At 36.2% G+C, this 18,243-nt stretch overlaps 1 protein-coding gene across 9 annotated transcripts in view; it reads right to left on the bottom strand.

Annotated features, from left to right (window-relative positions):
* Lingo2 (leucine rich repeat and Ig domain containing 2) overlaps positions 1 to 18,243 on the bottom strand; it is a 1,060,547-nt gene that overhangs the window by 852,420 nt on the left and 189,884 nt on the right. For all 9 annotated transcript variants that reach the window (XR_012910565.1, XM_075971228.1, XM_075971227.1 and 6 more), the window contains exon 2: positions 9,336 to 9,432. The gene's annotated coding sequence lies outside the window, so the exon portion shown is untranslated. The remainder of the gene's footprint in view (positions 1 to 9,335; positions 9,433 to 18,243) is intronic.

The following is an 18,243-nucleotide window of genomic DNA, read 5'->3' as shown; positions in this document are numbered from 1 at the left end:
GTAAACTTAGGGCTCAAAAGCAAAGAAGATGTTCTGACCTCTGACCTCAGCTGCAACCATTTCTTCCCATCTCTAGAGGAAAAGACCTGTGTATAGCCATTTGGTCATACAGGTTTGGGCTCCCATCTTAGAGTCCTGGGAGTTTGAAAGTCTTCATTTTGTTTTACCTATGTCCTATTTAGTTTAATCTGGTAGGATTTCTGCTGCTATAATCTAATCTATTATTCTTGATTTTTTCTAAAATGAATTACATTCATGGTCAATCTCTTTATGGTGAGACTGTTTATCTGTAACCCTTCATGTCCTTTTCAGAACCAACTTTCTCATCTTTTGTAACATGTACAGGCTGAGAATTTTCCAAATCATTAAATTCTGATTTCTGTTCAGTAAACCGTTTTTCATTTCTTTCCTCTTATATTTTATTATAGGTAGTCTATACTAAAATATATCATATGTATTATACTATATTATATCACAAATCTTAAATTTGGGGGTCTGGAGAGATGGCTTCGCAAGGAGTGTCCACTGTTTCTGTGAAGGACCTGAATTCAGTTCCCAGAATTGATACCAGGTAGCTCAAACACAACTGCCTGTAATTCCATCTCCAAATAATCTAATGCCATTTTTTTGGTCCCTGTTCGTACTGCTCACATGTGCACAAACTAATACACATACACACACACACATATGTATATATATAATTCAAAAAAATAAAACCTTTTAAAATATTTCAATGATTATGACTATTTGCTTTTAAGCAAAAGGCAAAACTTTGCCTTCTGGTATTTCTACACAAGTTTCTGAAAGTCTACCTGGCTAGGTTTTTACATTTTTACATTTCTAAAACCCAAAACAGTGCATAAATAATGACACAGAAGAGTGAGAAAGAGTACGTTATGAACTGCAGAAGAAGACACTCAAAGCATCTACTTTACAACTGATGCTCACGCAGACTTACTGTGCCATTCAACCTTGAGGTTTGAATGATTGCTCATAGCTGCCTTCTCCTCACTTCTGCCTCCATTTTTAAAACCACTATTTCCTGTACACCTCTGATAACTTCCTGTTTCTATTTAATTTGTACTTTGCCATGCTCATTTGTTGGCATACATACTTTTGTATGTATAAGGCTGTGGGTTTAAAGATCCCTCAAACTCTATCCTCTTCCGGTTGAGGTTCCTATTTCTAGATGCATATAAATTGGTCTTCCTTGAAAACTTTGAGAAGATACAGTCACTCCTACAACTATACCTTCACAGGTTTCTCAATGAAGCAATAAAAGTTTCTGGTTTTCACTTTGCCTCTTCCACACATGTAAGTCTTGAAAGTCACGGTTCTATCTGACACCTATATCTCCACAGAGAAGAACAGTATCTGGGTTATCGAAGGTAGTGAATAAGGTACCTCTGCTGAACAAATGCATGCGCACTGTTCAGAAATCCTGAAGGGGTGGAGGGGAGAAGGGGAGAGGCAGGAAGACATGAAGACATGGGATCCTCAAGATGGGAGAAGGACAGAGAAGGAGAGAGCAAGGAAAGAGATATGTTTGAGAGAACCATTTATAGCACTAGCAAGAAACTTGGGCACTAAAGAAATTTCCAGGAATTCATGAGGATGACCCCAGCTAAGACCCTAACCAATATTACAGGCTTCCCCTGTAATCAGATTGATGACTATCTTAAATGTTATCACAGAACCTTCATCCAGCAACTGATGAAAGCAGATGAAGAGATTCACAGCGAAGCACCTGGGCTGAGCTCCCAAAGTCCAGCTGAAGAGAGGGAACAGCAATAACACGAGCAAAGGGGTAAAGACCATGATGGGCATACCTAGCGAAACAGCTTACTTGAGCTAATGGGAGCTCACTGACTCCAGACTGACAACAAGACAATCAGCATAGGACCAAATGAGGCCCTCTAAATGTGGGTCACAGTTGTATAGCTGGGGTAGGACCACTGGCAGTGGGACCAGGATTTATTTCTACTGTTTGAACTGGCATTTTGGAGCCTGTCCTTTTTGGAGGTATACCTTGATCAACCTTGATACAGGGGCAAGGGTCTTGGTCCTGTCTCAAGTAATATGAGACTTTGTTGATTATGCATGGGAAGCCTTACACTTTCTGAGGAGTGGACGGGGCAGGGGGAGGGTGGTGGAATGAAAGGTGGAGGGAATGGGAATAAAGATTGGTATGTAAAATGAGAAAAGATTGTTTTTAAAGGTAAATTAATTAATAAAAGGACCACATACAATAAGTAAGCATAGCAATATATTTACACAAATAAATATAATATACATATATAGAGAAAAAAATACCTAATTTCCTGAAATGCAAATCGTTTCCTCTATAGCTCAGTTTATATCAAAATTCAAAAGGAAATAATCAGCATTTCTTCTCATCAGAATTAAGATCTTTGTTTTCATGGGACGCAGTACAGCCTGTGACTATTATCTATGTTTAAATCATCAACAGTTGTAAACTATTTAGCATGTCTGCTCATTCTGCTATCAGCATGGTAATAAATGTTACATATAACATAGGACTTATGATTTATTCCTGTTTCATTACCATGCATCCTTTTCCATTTGTCATCACCTGTTTGGCTCCATAGCAGTAATTCTCAACCTTTGGAAATCTGTAGCCCTTTGATAAAGTTCCTCGTGCTGTGATGGTTATCAGAGTCTTAAAATTATTTGTGTTGTCACTTTGTGAGCATAAATTTGCTACTGTTACGAATTATAATATAAATATCTGATATGTGACTCTTGCGCGAGGGATTTTTTTTGATCCCCTCCAAAGTGGTCATGTCCCACAGGCTGAGGACCACAGCTCTAGATAATGATTGATGATTGCAACTCCTAGTCGCACATGTAATCAGGCAGAGAGAGGCTTGCTGCTCACTGAGTCCGTGCTTTCTCCCTTTCCTGAACACATGGGTATTGTGTATTTCCCTGGCTCTACTGTATCTCTGTCATGTTAGCTATAGGGAATGGCATCTGGGTGATAGTGCCGAACATAACATCTGATGCCGGATTACAGAAACACCTGCTTGTTCTCCTCATGCCTTCCTTCTCATAATAGCACAACTAAACTAAGCAGGATAATCTTCTATTTATATCTTGTATATTTATAATTTAAATGGATTTGTACTTTATGCATAAAAGATACAAATTTATCCAAATATACTCTGTGATCTTTTAATACACATGTATAGAATACAAAAGTTAATCAGACTAAGCAGGACTTTCTCAGGTGTTTATCATTGTGAATTGAAAACAGAAAAAACAACTTGTGTCATGTGTTTGTTTTGTTGTACAACAGTTCCAGCACTTCTATGAGTGTAACTGCAGATGGCTATCATTTGGTAACTATTCCCTTCATTCCCTTCTTTTTCAAACCTTATTCAGGAGCAGAAAGTCATGAAAGGTTACGATGTTAGCTCCTAAAATCTCCTCTTGAAAACAAAATAGTTCAAGTGCTAGGTGACTCATTTTTTTTCTACAATATCAACAGATAAATAAATCCATCACACTTGCTATGTTACATGTTTTGAGGTTAGTGTATGGCAAACACTGGTAACTTATAGTTGTATTACTTTGGGTATATGTTAAGATGTTGAATCAGACTGTTGTGGATAATCAAACCAAGAAATAGGCATGAAACTTTGTGTCTGAATGTGCGAGAAATGGGAGATGGGAAGGTAGACTCCTGAGAAGCTGGCTCTTGCCTCCTACACCAGTGAAGGGTGGCTGACAAGATTTCCATTTTTGCAGATTGCCCATTGAACAGGCAGCTCTCAGATTGCCGAAGCCCTGCTGTTTGCAAAACTCACTTTGAATATATAATGCCAATTATAGGGCATGAACATGTCAAGAATTTGACAGGTGTCTAGGAAAGTGAAAATATTAATTTTATTTATGCATTTTATGTTTTTAAATACCTCTGAAAAAGATGTTGACTAATGCAACTTAAAAGGTCTATATGTGTTCACTGCCATATGAAATTGCTGTGACACTTCTCCTCCACGCCTCCCAGAAGAAAGACAGAAAAGAATCTGGCTAAAATAACATAAGCTGAAGGGCTTCAATATGAATCACACCCTGACAGAATCATCTTTGAAAGTCCTAGAAGAAGTCAATAGTTACAGAAAGATGAAAAAGAAGGAAAAAAAAGAGAATGAGACAAGGACAAAATAGCCTAAGAGACCTGCCATAGTTTTCACTTATAGGACTTTAGGCCATTTTTTAGAACTTAGATAAACATATTTAATATGTGGTATTTAATATTTTATTGTCATTATCAAAATGTAGAAAAAATCCAGTAATCATACATTCCTTAACCCTGGTGGAGCATAGATTGACCCAGTGTATAGTGATAACTGCACATGTGCTTTTATATTGATGATTTACAATTAGATCATCTAATATTGCGTAACTAGTTCTTTGCAACTAGAAAAATGGTTACTTGTGGAGTCAAAAATTATTCTTTTGTTCTCAACAAAGATCTACAAATCATGTATTTTCATCTTAAAATAAATATTTCCCTCATTTATTCATTTATTTAATATACATGATCTTAAGTTCTCAAAGTTATAATAATTATTTTTTGCAAACACAAAATTCATGTCATATATATCACCTATAAATTTCTTCAATAAGATTAGGAGGAAAATCAGCAGTAAAAATTTATACTAAAAATTACGTTGAGTGATATTTGTCTTCAAAAGGTTGCCACTAATTAGGATTGTCTATAATGAACATAATCAATGTCAAAAAATGATCCTGAAAAAAAAGGTATAATCTGGGGGAGTCAGAGAAACCTGATATAACAACATGTCCAATATGTGTTCCTGCAGTCTCCTCTGTCTCCTTCAGCAACTTACCTAGAGAGAGAATCATACCTTTATGGAGATCTTACACTTTCCTTTTAAACTATTTTAAACACAGTTTTGCATGCAGTTTAAGTTTTATAGCTGACCCAAAAAGTAAATTTTGCATGCAGTTATAATTCCAAAGATATAATTTTAGTTTTATTATATCTCATATACAGTTTAAATAATGTCATTGAAAGCCTGAGTCATGTAGGTTTTTGAGTCTACCATCTTACAGGGTAGTGAGTATTTGAGAAATATATCTAAAGTAGAGACAGGTAGTAAAATTGCCATACATTTTCAACTTCAAAGAACTATGTTATCCACCCTTCATTTCTTCCTCATCTCTGGTGTTTCTACCTCCTAAAACTATGCCTTTGTGGTCTACACATTCCTGTCGAGTCACTGTTTTTCTAGCTCTCTTGAGGTTTTTACCTGCCAGGATAGCATACCCTGGGAAATGTGGACAGCAGTGAAAATCGGGTCTTTGTCTCCGAAGAGTTACTGTTTTATGGTCAAAGATAAGGTCAGAAAGTTCAACTTGTAGACAGTTAAATCATTAGCCAGGAGATTGGAAAGAAGTAAGAAATTTACATATTATGTTGGAGAAAAGATGGGTGGACTAGATGAGGTGGTCTATATGGTGTGTACGTGTCTATGGAGAGACAGAGGAAGGCAGGGTTGACAGAAACAGGGAATGAATGAGTTCACTTTGGTGTTAAAAGGAGGCTTGCTTGACTAAATACCAGATTAGCCTAATCTCTGACAGTTGATTATATGAAAGATGATGTTTAAAAAGTCAACAAAATTGGTTCAAATAAACAAGGTCAGTGGTTAGAAAAAAAATGTGCAGAAAACTAGACATTTTTCTTTTCACAAAATTTCTTTTGGAGTAGTTTTACAAATCAGTAATTTTACAAATCAGGCCCACTCTGCATATGCTTTTCAATGCCTAACTTAGCAAGTGATGGCGAAATCGGTGTTTGGGAGCTTAAATAAAACAAATACAGGCCAATTGTTCCCATATGAGCTTCTGCTGGCTGGCATGAAACTAGCTCTTCGTGGTTATAAAATTGAATTATCCTAGGATTAACAAGCAGCTGTAGCAGATGTGGTGCGAAGATTCAGGCCTAGCCTCATCTTGTGCTAACTTTAAAACTGGAGCCAATAACTTTTGCTGATAAACTTTATTAACCTATGGATCTGCGGTAACTGGGGGAAGATTTGACATATTAACACATGTATAAAAGCCAGTGCTCACTAGAAGGAATTAAATTCACATTAACCAAATGAGAACTGCTGTTGTTTGGAACATGGTCTGCAGTTTTAAATTTGCTTTATCATGGTTTTATACATAACGGAAAAAAGGAAGTTATTCAACTATGAAATAAGTGCAGAGAATCATTATTAAAACCTATTAGTTTCCTAGATATATGTCCTAATGCTTACTTAGTAAAGCTTTTCAGTTTGAACTCCAAAACCATACTCTTTTATTAGATTATAAAGCTTAAATCTTCATAGCAGGAAAATGCTGAGTCCCAGTTAGTGGAGTGTACAAGAAGTGTGTTGGTTTGAATGATGATGTTTTATACACAGATTACTGGAAGTCATCTAGTCCACGTAAGCAGATACCCAAGAGCAGCATCCTCTTCCTGGGAATATACACCAAACTTCTCACAATTCTCTAAACATTTTTAAATGTGAGGATGAGAATTGTTGGCCTAAAGGTGCACATATAACACACATGCCCTATGGAAAAAGAAAAAAAACTAAGTTAAAATGTATTGTCCTTAACTTGGTAATAGATTTTGAAAATGATTAATTTCTTTGTTCAGATTTTTGTTTTGCTGTCCAGAATAGGCTCTCCTTTAGTTTCCTCTTACCACTTTCTGAGTCATGCCAAACTTTTATCATTATTGTGGAAGATTCCATTAAATTCTGTAAAGGATGTAAGCTGATTCATCTGTTATCAAGCTTCTGAGTAGATCTTGAAGGGCAGCTTCCATTTTAGATTATTTGCAGTGGTTCAAGAAGCAGGTGATTTGTCCAGTCCCTGTGGCCTTGCTTGTAGGCAATGTAACTCTTATGATCGTCATTGTACCAAGGGTCTGGGGCGGTGGTGGTGCACGCCTTTAATCCCAGCACTCAGGAGGCAGAGGCAGGCTGATCTCTGTGAGTTAGAAACCAGCCTGGTCTACAAGAGCTAGTTCCAGGACAGGCTCCAAAACCACAGAGAAACCCTGTCTTGACAAACCAAAAAAAAAAAAAAAAAAAAAAAAAAAAAAAAAAAAGCAGCTTTATCACTAGCTTAGAGTTAACAGGATAGGAAACAAACATATTTATTACAGAAAAAAAGGCAAATGGAACAATATGTGGCCTTTATTATGGAGAATTCTATTCCTATAAAATAACTATTATTTAAATTAAGGCAACACACACTAGACATACTGTAGGGATGTAGAAATCTTTATTTAGGAACTTCTGTGCAAATTCAATAGTCATGAATTGAAATGTAATACAGTATCTGAAGCGCATAGATAGTTTTATGAGTATTCTCAGAATGAATACAAGTAAAAACAGCTTTAGTAAAGCCCCAACTTCCCTTCCCATTATCCTCTGAAGTAAGACATTCTCTATTAATATTGGAGTTGCTATCTTAGTATCTACATTGCATTCATTGATTTTGTAAGGCTTACTTCATCCTCAGAAAAGGTGAAAACACATTGGAACTTGGGCATGATTGTAAACTTTTCCTCTGGATTGCTCATTGAACGAGTTCACCCCACATACTATGAATAACGTAGAATGGAAAAATGTAACCTATGGGTGTAAGCCTGATGTATATTTCCACAAAATTAGTGCTGATTATTACTAGAAATGTTGTCAAATTCGGAAAGCATGACTGTCTCCAAGAAGATTCTCAATAGATTCCCAAGGGATAATGGTTGAATAACACACAGAGACACAGCGGCCATCTAGTTAACAATCACTAGTATAGATGAATTCATCTGAAAATATTTCAGGTAAGAAAGACAGACCAAGTAAATCCAACATTACTGCTGAGTATGAAGAACAAAGAAATCTGTGCTCTTTTGTTTACAGATTAATGTTGTCAAAATATACTGATACTTCAAGTGATTCAATCTTCAATCTAAAATTGCCTATCCAGGTAAGTAAGACATATTGTAGACTAAGTTTGCATAATGTTGAATATTAATTCACCAATTCTTGTTTTGTATTTCTTTAATCATAGATCTTCAGTGGTAGAAAGACAATGAAGTCCTGACTATATTTTTGTAATGTTTACATCATAATGACATTGATAGGATTCCCTAGCTTGAGGATTGGTAGTGTATTGAGAGAATGGCAGGTGCTTTGCATATACTATCTTTTACTTCAGTGGAGTCTTCTCAGTACCTCATGATGTACATGAGCAAAGGAAATTGGCACATTTTAAGTTACCTTTTTAAGGCTGGAAGCCAGTTATGCATACAGGCTGGGTTAGAACTAGTTCCAGTAAACCTTATCCTTGGTCACAAATGGTCATTTGTGTAGAGAAAACCTACCAATTTTTTACTATAAAGCAAAGATGAATAAGAAAAATACCCCATATACTTTTCCAATATCACTTGTTTTTACACCACCAAATGTTCTGATGTATGTATCTTTGAGACTGGTTGATGACTTGCAGAAATACTTCTTCAAGAATAGTGATACACAAATAAATGAAAATCATATATATTCCATTGAGATGACCAAAATATGGCACTTTTCTGAGTTACTCATTTAAACTCTTGGGTCTTAGCCAGGTGGTGGTGGCATACTTCTTTAATCCCAGAACTCAGGAGGCAGAGGCAGGTATATCTCTTTGAATTCCAGGCTAGTCTGGTCTACAAAGTGAATTCCAGGACAAGCTCCAAAGCTACACAGAGAAATTTTGCATCAAAAAAACAAAAACCCAAAACAATAAATGCATACAATACATACATACATAAATCAATAAATAAATATATAAACTAACTAACTATCTAACTAACTAACTAATTAACTAACTTCAGGGTTTTACCTTAAATATAAGTTTTGCCTTTTCACCCATCCCAGGGTCACTCCTGCCATCAACTATTAGCAAGATTGTAGACAGGGTTTCCGTTTGCTCTGGATCTGATAAAACTTACCTTTGAGAATGGCTGTGTCAACAGCAGCTAACACAGATAATACACACACAGCTGAAACGTATCATGAAGTGAGTTCTCTGACACGCCCTAGTCAATTTGAGGATACTTGCGAGGTAATTAACAGAATAAAAAAAATCTTAAATTTATCCACTTAGTATTAGTCACCATGTTATTTCATTATTAACTCCTAATGATAAAGCTGCCACAAATATTACACACAGAGACATGCACACACTGTGTGCTCTCCATTCTATTTTCCAAGGGCCAACATATTAAAATCGTTTGTTCTTACCACAACACGAAGTACTGTCAACACAGGTTCTTCAGCTTCATTCGGGGTACTTTGCATACAAGCATTCTACATCTTGAAACCATCCTCAGTAGATATCCTAAAATGAAAAAAGAAAATGGTAACAAGGGAGAGAAAAAAAAAAAACGTACTTTGTTCAAGATTTCTGGCTGTTTTTGATTAAACTCCAAAAAAAATTCCATGTGTATTTCCAGACTGTAATTTCATGAGTCAAACTAATGTCCTGATCCCCAATGACACTATTGCTTACATTTCCTCATAAATAATGTCATCATATTTGTTTTTGTGAACCAATATGTATTATTTTATAACCACTAGTAAAATGCTTAGAATGTAAGGTAATTTTCACATCAAAGGATTTTATTTTAAAATTTAGTTTGAAACAAAATTTTCTATATACCAGGAATAACATATAGCTAATAAAGTATTAGAGAGATCAAATTATGCTTTATAGCTACTGTTAGAATAACACATGTAGCTTAAATGTGTCATCATCTTCTTTTCCTCCTCCCCACGTTAGAGAATTCACCCAAGTTTTAGGCCTGACAGACAAGGTCCCTACCAATAAGCAGCTTTTTCAGATCCTACCATTTCTTATTTCAAAAGATCTGGAGATGGCCTTCTAAAAGACAAATTGAAAACACCTAAAACTTCGATCAGAGAAGCAGGTAGGCTAACTGTTGATTTCACCCCTGCTTTCATTCCTCCAAATCCAATCTCTAAGTTTTTTCCTCCGAGCTCTCTAACAGACCACCTGCTGCAGTGTCTCTCCTACCCCGTCTCCAGGAATCATACAAAGGTCGCCTCCAAATTCCCTCCCCACTTCTTTTATCTCAGCCCCCAATTCCAGCAGGCTTTTTTTGGGAACCCATCAGCCGAGCCAGAGAAGCAATTAGGCTAGCAAAACAGGCAGCAAGCTTCAGATCTTCACTGTGCCTCCTCTCCTCCATACCCAACTCGCCACTCTGACCCTCAGCTCTGCAATAGAACCCCTGTTGTGGACTCTCCTTACTCTCTACCCAATTTTACACATATATGAAGGCCATCTAACTGAACTAAAATAGTGGAAGAGACAGATTCCCAACTCTTTCTTTTGTCAACAAAGAAAGCTTCCAGTACATTGATGGGGTTACATCTAATTACTTTTTGGGCCAAGTGGTTCCTATGGGTCCTATAGAAACCCCCAAGCAACCAGGATATTACCAAGACTATAGGTTGCTCTCCAAACTGTCACTAAGTCCCCATTGCTAAAGACAACTCCTACGCAACTAGAGAAATCAAGATGGGACCTACTTAAAGCCTTCATTTCTATGCACTAGCATCTTTGGTACAGAAGGTACTATGTAAAGTATCAAAGATAAAACATAAACACCGACCCAGCCATAAACACTTTGATCTATAATAGTTTCCTGTCTGAAAGATATGTTAGTACACCGATGTCAAAAACTTGTGGGAATAAGCAACCAATATCTGATTTTCCTGAAGGCCCCTCCATGAGATGGAACCCATACCCAATACTGTTTGGTTGACCAATATCCTGAGACTAGATAGCTCAGAGACCTAGGGTAAAAACAATTACTACTGTTTTAAAAATTAAGGCAAGCAAGAAAAAAAGTAGCAACAAAATGACTTCCCAATAATATTCTACTAAAATCATGGATCAGCGCCTGCTTGGCCGTCATTAGAGAAACTACTCCTGCAGCAGATGGGAAACAAAACCCCACAGAGATCAGCAGTCATAGGTTACAGAGAGATATTGGAACACTCATCTCTAAAGGGGATGCCTCAGTCAAATCCCTCCCGTCTGGCTTAAGGGACTCCATGAAAAAAGAGGTGGAAAAAGTATAGGAGAAAGAGTGGATAGAGGATATCAAGAAAACAAGGATCTACCAATGAACACGACTCTTGCACATATGAACTAGCAGCTTTCACAAAGCCTGCAGGGCTTTGGACCAGCTGGGTCCTAGAGTCAAATGGAGAAGTGGACGCATGGCCCTAACTCTAACCCAGAAGTCATCTCCAAATGATAACCACTTGCAAAAGGGAATCTGAGTGGGGAACAAACTACTCTTAAGGATAGGCTGTTTGCACAGCAAGAGCTAGCCAACTGAAAGTGAACTCACCTGCATCTTTGGAGGGCCCTTGTCTGTTCATGTCATGTGAAGGATCTTCTGTTTTGTTGATCTTTTTAATTGTATCTTTTGCAAAATGTATATATATATATATATATATAATATGTAAATATGATATATATTATACATATATTTGCCTGAAAGGTTCATTGTTTATATTTTTGGCTTCTAGTCCAGCATTTTTATGAGATTCCTGTGTGTGCTAGAGTGTGTATCTGTTTCTTACTCCTTCTCTTGGGCTCTTTTTCTTTTAATTGCTTGTTTTATCCATTTCTGATATGTTATTTTTGTTTTACCTTCTTATGATGTTCTATTTTAATATATTTTATTTTTATTCTTATTCCATAGGAGCTGTTTGTTTTCTAATGAACGACATAAAGGGTGGATCTGGATTGGCAGAGAGGTAGGGAGGTACTAAGAGGAGTAGATGCAGCAGAAACCTTAAACAGGATATGTTGTGTGAAAAAAGAAAAGAAAGCAAAGCCAAACCTCAAGTCTCACTAAAGGAAAACAAAGACACAAAATCACCTTTAACACACATTCTAGCACTTTCACCTATTTTGTCAGTCAGCTTTTATTTGAGAATATTTATTATGAGAAATAAATTATCCTATGGGTAAACATTTTTGTTTCCATGCAGAGATACTATATGTAAATTTATCAGGAATTATTCATTGTTGCCCAATTTGTCAGTTTTTATTTTCAGACTCTGTCAATATCAACCCAACTTTTTCTGTTTGTATGTCTCTTTGTCTCCTCCCCCTTCCTTCTTTTGCCCTGCTGCACATACAAACAAACTCAGATATACAAACATATCCAAACATAACCAAAATTAGTGTTCAAAATAACAGAGTCATCATATGAAAGTCAGCAAAATCATTGTTATTCATCAACTAAGGGCTATAACTTTTAATTGCTAATTTAGTTTTACTAACACAGAAACTGATAAATAATTAATAAAGTCCTGATTGTGCAAATCACAGCAGTGAAATACTGAACACTATGTTTGTGCCTTCATGGATTTCTATTTCTGCAGAAGAAACAAAACAAGATGAAAAGTTCTAATTTACTAGATATTTATTAGATATTTAACTAAAGTTAAATATAAAAACATAGCCCACAAGATCTATTAAATAATATTGACATATCAAATGTACTTGACAGACTAAACTTGTTTATGGAATTTGAAAAAAACAAGGCCGGTTGAATTTCCCTTTCAGTAAATGCCTCTCAAGATCTCATGTTTTTTAAGCTGTCTTCAGCTTCGGTACCGAACTCCATATCCTGCTCTGAGACTGTGGCATTGAGATTCTGCACACCTCGCTTCTCCTTTGCCAGCTGGCATCCTCTTAAGTTCCATATTAGGGAGCATAAAAGAGAGACTAAGTGGCAGCAGAAGGGGATTGGGCTGATCTCCGGCTGCTTGTCGAGGTCTGCATTTCCTTTACAACCACACTTCACCCGCAGAGCTCAACTCTGCTTGCATACAGACTTTTTAAAAGCCCGTCAGAACTTGCTCTATCAAAAATATCCTGTAGGTCTTTGTGACCCATCCTGGTTTTTCCCGGGGGCCCAACTCTTGGGGTGAGGCCGTGACTGGCTGCATGATATCATCTCCAATAAGTAGGTACCAGAGCTCTGAAGGGTCCCTCTTTCAAGTCTCCGTGTCTCAGTCATTCTCAGTCCACACAGGAGAAGGGCTTCCCCATTCTGCCATTGCTCTATACTCTCAGAAGCATGGTTTCCTTTTCAGTTTTCTGGCTGCACTAAAGCCCATGCTTTATATTAATATATAATATATATTATATTAATATATACTTATATTAATATTCAGTAAAATAGCATGTCTCATTGCATTCTTCCCTTTAAAGTATCTGTTCTCAATCTTGAGTTTGAGGGCAGGAAGGCTAGGCTAGGGCAAAGGAAGAATCTGATACTTTTTATATACTTCTTCATTAATTTTATTGTTATAATCTCCAGGAGACCCAATGAAACAGATGGATATTTATAATTAGTTCATTAATATATGAGTGAACCTTTTTTTTCCATCCTTGCAATGTGTGTTCACTTTTTATATATTATTCCATTCATTATTAATGAAGTTTGAGAATGTAGAGTACATCAGGCCCATTTAATGGGTAGAGGACTGAAATTAAAGTTAAATTGCATGTCATATGGTAAGTGTGGAGCCTCTCAAATGCAAGATGAGCTATTTAGTTTCTGATTCCTGTGGAGGGATGTTCTTTTCTCTCTTCCTTCCGGGTGTCAAGCTGCTTCATGCTCTGGAAGATTCTGCTATCGTTTTTAATAATCTGTGATGTATTTTTCAAGGCTGTAGAACATTCATTCTACTCCAACATTCTCTTCTTAAATACACCTCAGAGAATTGTGAGAATAGCAGGGGACAGGGAGGGTCACAATGTGGGAAGGAAAACAGACTGAAGCCAAAGACCCACTGGACCTTACTTTTGGGTTTCAAATAACAGAATTGGTGTTTATCTCAATATTTTCGTAAATGAGGGCATGTGTCTGAAGAGCAAAATCAGCGTTCTATTCGCAACCTTATCTCTTTCCAGCTATTTGTTATTATTGCTCTTAGTTTCTCCACATATGAAACAAATCTACTGATGTCAGGATACTCAATTTATAATATGGTTACAATCATTCATGACATTTATCCAGGAATCAATATAGCCATAACTTTAATGTTAGACCACAAAGATGTATGTGTAGGGGACACAATACTAGAAGTGTCCCATGAGGTGAGTAATAAGCAAAGTTTTAAGGGAGTGTGAAGAATGAGGATTAGAGAAACACTCCTACTATGAATGTACAATGGGGAATGCTGGGAACTAAAGAACATAAACAGGAAAAGGGAGCAGGGAGATGGAAGACAGGAAGTTGTGAGAAAGTTTCAGCCAAGACTCAGTATTTATGGAAATACTACAAAAAAAAACCCTGCCACGTTCGCCTTTTATCCCAGCACTTGGGAGGCAGAGTCAGGCGGATCTCTGGGAGTTCGAGGCCAGCCTGGTCTACAAGAGCTAGTTCCAGGACAGGAACCAAAAGCTATGGAGAAACCCTGTCGCGAAAATCAAAAAAAAAAAAAAAAAAAAACCCTGCCATGTTGATGTGTCTCAATGCAAAAATAAAAAAAAAATATATCTAAAAATATAATAATTGATTAAAATGTAAGGAGAATAATTCTTGTTTTCTATACTTTGGAAGAGGTTTTGTGGTAACGAAAAATAAATGAACAAATTCTTAATATAACTACTACATGACTACATCTTTAAGGCCAGAAAACACAACATAAGAATACATGCACATGCACACAGTTTCTCCGTCTTAAAGATCTGCTTCACAGGCCGTTTGCCAGTGAAGGGAGAATAATAGAATAATACAGCCTCTAGGGAGCAGAAAGCTTTTCATTCTTCCATGCTTCCTCTCTCATAACTCTTTTCAGTAGAATAAAGGTCTTAGAATGGGAGTTTGGAAAGAGGACATAATGATAAATTGTTTCCCCAGCTTTAATTTTGCCATGGAGTTTCAGTCTGGGGGTGTACAAGAACTTGAAATTATATTAAATGGTCAAAGCAAAATCCCATGTGAAACACTACAACTTCAGGATGGCCATTCTAAATTTATAAAAATTTGTTGAGGTGTATAGACTGTGGGTCTTATTAATTTTGGAGTATGATATTATTTTATTTGCAATATTTTATTTAAATAATAAAGAAGTAAATTTAAGAGACTTTTTTAAATGAAGAAACTGCTCTAAGGTGCAGTGACATTCTACACACCTGGTAGGAACAGATGGGTGTTAGCCTTTTTAGACCACTCAGACCCAGCTGAACTGTCAGGGGAACACAACTGCATAACCCCAAAGGAGAGATTAGCAGATGTACTGAAGAGTTGAGCCCAATGTGCTCACTACAAAATGAGAAACAAGGGAGTTGAGGTTCAGGTCACTGAGCTTTGGCCTAGTTTGCTATGCCATAATAAACTGCAGATAGTTGGGTCAAATTCACCTTCTTTGAAGAAGAAAATAAAAATGTAGGTAAAAACACATATGTATGCCAGTGGCTGGAAAGGAATAAACACCCAGAATATACTAATATAACAACTTTGTCCAGTATCCCCATGAAGTAATTTATAGTTAGTCATAAAGATGACACTTGACAAAGTGAGTCACTGTATAGGAGTTAGCAACTACAGGATCTGAGTGTGGTTTGAGACTACTAAATCTTTTTATGATCCTCAAGTAATGAACCTGGGTGTGGAGACACAGGAAGGTGGATGACATCAGCTCTCAAACTCTTGGAAAGTGTGTTCCATAACTCTTCAGAATTATGGGAGTAAAGACCATCAATATATATATATATATATATATATATATATATATATATATATATATATATATCTTGTAGTAATGCCTTTTACTGTGTATGGAATGCAGAATTAGAAACTTAAGATATTTCATTATGTATCAATAAGTTATTATTTAAACATTAAGTAATTCTAAAATAGCCATGACAGGAATATTTTCAAACTTAATACTCTTAAACTTTCCAAACATGGGAAAAGTTTAGAAACACATGTGTAATCTAAATTTCAAACATATGATTTAAAATATTTGAATGTTTATATACTTACAAACTCATAACATTTATATCTGTTATGAGAGTAATGTTAAATTTCTTGGTGATAATACTTAAAAATCAATGTACTTTGTTATAGAAAACAAAAAAAGCCACAAATTCGCAGTATGGAAAAATCTATTACTGATATATTTTATGGATGGTAAAACAAGCATTTTTCAAAACAGAAAATCTGGTGAAGAGTTTGGCACTGCTCTACACTGTTTTGTGAATTCTGCTAAAGTCATACCTACTAGAAGACATCTGCTTTCATATGCATTCAGTCTATGTGGTATGTGTGTGCTTCTTTGGTGGAAGCATATGAAGAAAAATCCAAGTTGATACAGACATGTCAAAGACAGAGACTTCTCCATGTGTTTTTTGTTGTTGTATTTAGTTTAATTGTATAATGACCTTCCAGAATTAGTTGTTTCTAAAAGTTTAATTGCATTTTTAAGCATCAAACCACAATGAACAACTTGTAGACTGCTCTGTTAAATTCCCCTGGTCTTGTTATTGAATCTTGTATAAATGCAAACTTGGTCATCAAACACTAGCCATCTGGATGATATTGCCATATGACAACAATGTGCAGTCTCAAAAATATTAAATATGAACTACCCAAATGCCAATAACATCACCAAATATCATCAGAAAAGTGTTTCTTTTAAATATAACATCAAGGATATAATAGAACCCCAAAGACTTTCATGATTCTGGTGTATATTTAAATATTAATCTAAATAACTAATAAAAATTGGAAAAAACTTACTTTCCTTCGTTCTGTATCTTCAAAGGTTAAGATTCCAAAACTTTTACATGAATACTAGTCTTATTTTATATTAAAACTTAACTGTGACAAAGTCTTCTTTTCAGATTGCAATTCAATCACACAAGTTTTTTTTTTTGACACATGACAACAGCCTCCTTCAGTTTATAGTCAAAGTGCTTCATGCCTACTTCACATTTCATCACAAAGAATATTAAGATTTCCACCAAGGACAAGCTGTAAAGTCATCTCTCCTACTTTACCAAGGACACCACTAACAGAACCGCATGTTCTGTTCATTCACTTCAAGTGAATAATGGTGAATAACACAGTGAATTGTTAGTTCGTCACTCCCAACTTGAAAGAAACATTTGTTAGACAAATGGATCTTTCACCCGTATACTGTGGGAGAAATATTCGATTGAACTCAAATGTAAATGGTATCATTTTCCTTTGAAAATATTTTCACCTAGGAGACCTTCAAACAAGTATGGTAGCCTCCATGATGTGAGGAGTAGAGTTTTGAGAAGAAATCACAAATAATGGGCTAATGCAGCAATCAGAGTGGGCAAAATGTTTTCAGTAGTTTAAACACAGGCAGTCTTCTGCAGATGAAGGTTCTGATATGCCTTCCCACCTTCAGTAACATCACTATAGCAAGTTATAATAGGTTTATGCTAAGATAAGAATAACAAGAGCTAGGCTAAAGGAAAGGACTTGTTCATTTGTGACCTATAACTTCCCCTAATTTGTATATTGCAACCCTATTCCTAAGGTTATGGGCACTGTTGACTAACCATGTCAGGAACTAAGTACTCGGCTCAGAGAATTGACACAGGAGAGATAAAGGAGAGAAAATTACTGAAAGACAGTGGCCAGAAAGGTCACAATAGACACAACAAATAACAGTTTGAAGCAAGGAGGGATTAATAAAAAATACAGAAAGAAGGAAAAATGAAAGGAGGGAGACAGAATGCACAGAAAGTTTATGAGTCAAATGAGACAGAGGGAGGCAGAGAGACAGTGAGAAATAAAATGGTTAAGGGACACAAAGCCGGTGGAGACAACCAGAGGAGCTAGAAAAGCAATATCAGACAGCAAGTCAAAGACTGAGTAAGAGAAAAAGTAAACATGTTTGCTTTGAAATCATTTTCACATGATTATGAATTCCAAGATCATTAGGTCTTTTGTGGTGTATTTTGGATAGATGTGTATATGTGCTTCTAGGCAGGACATGAATTGTTTGCCCATCTACCTACCAACAACTAAAAGCAACAGTGGTTATTAATGAAGGAAGCAAGGGAAGTCCTGCAGAGGAAAAAAGCAGGCTTGATGGCCAGCAACCAGAA

This window comes from Microtus pennsylvanicus, chromosome 5, assembly GCF_037038515.1.
Source record: "Microtus pennsylvanicus isolate mMicPen1 chromosome 5, mMicPen1.hap1, whole genome shotgun sequence".
NCBI classification, from domain to species: domain Eukaryota; kingdom Metazoa; phylum Chordata; class Mammalia; order Rodentia; family Cricetidae; genus Microtus; species Microtus pennsylvanicus.
Note: the sequence above shows the minus strand (reverse complement) of the source record. Positions and strands in the feature narration are given on the sequence as shown.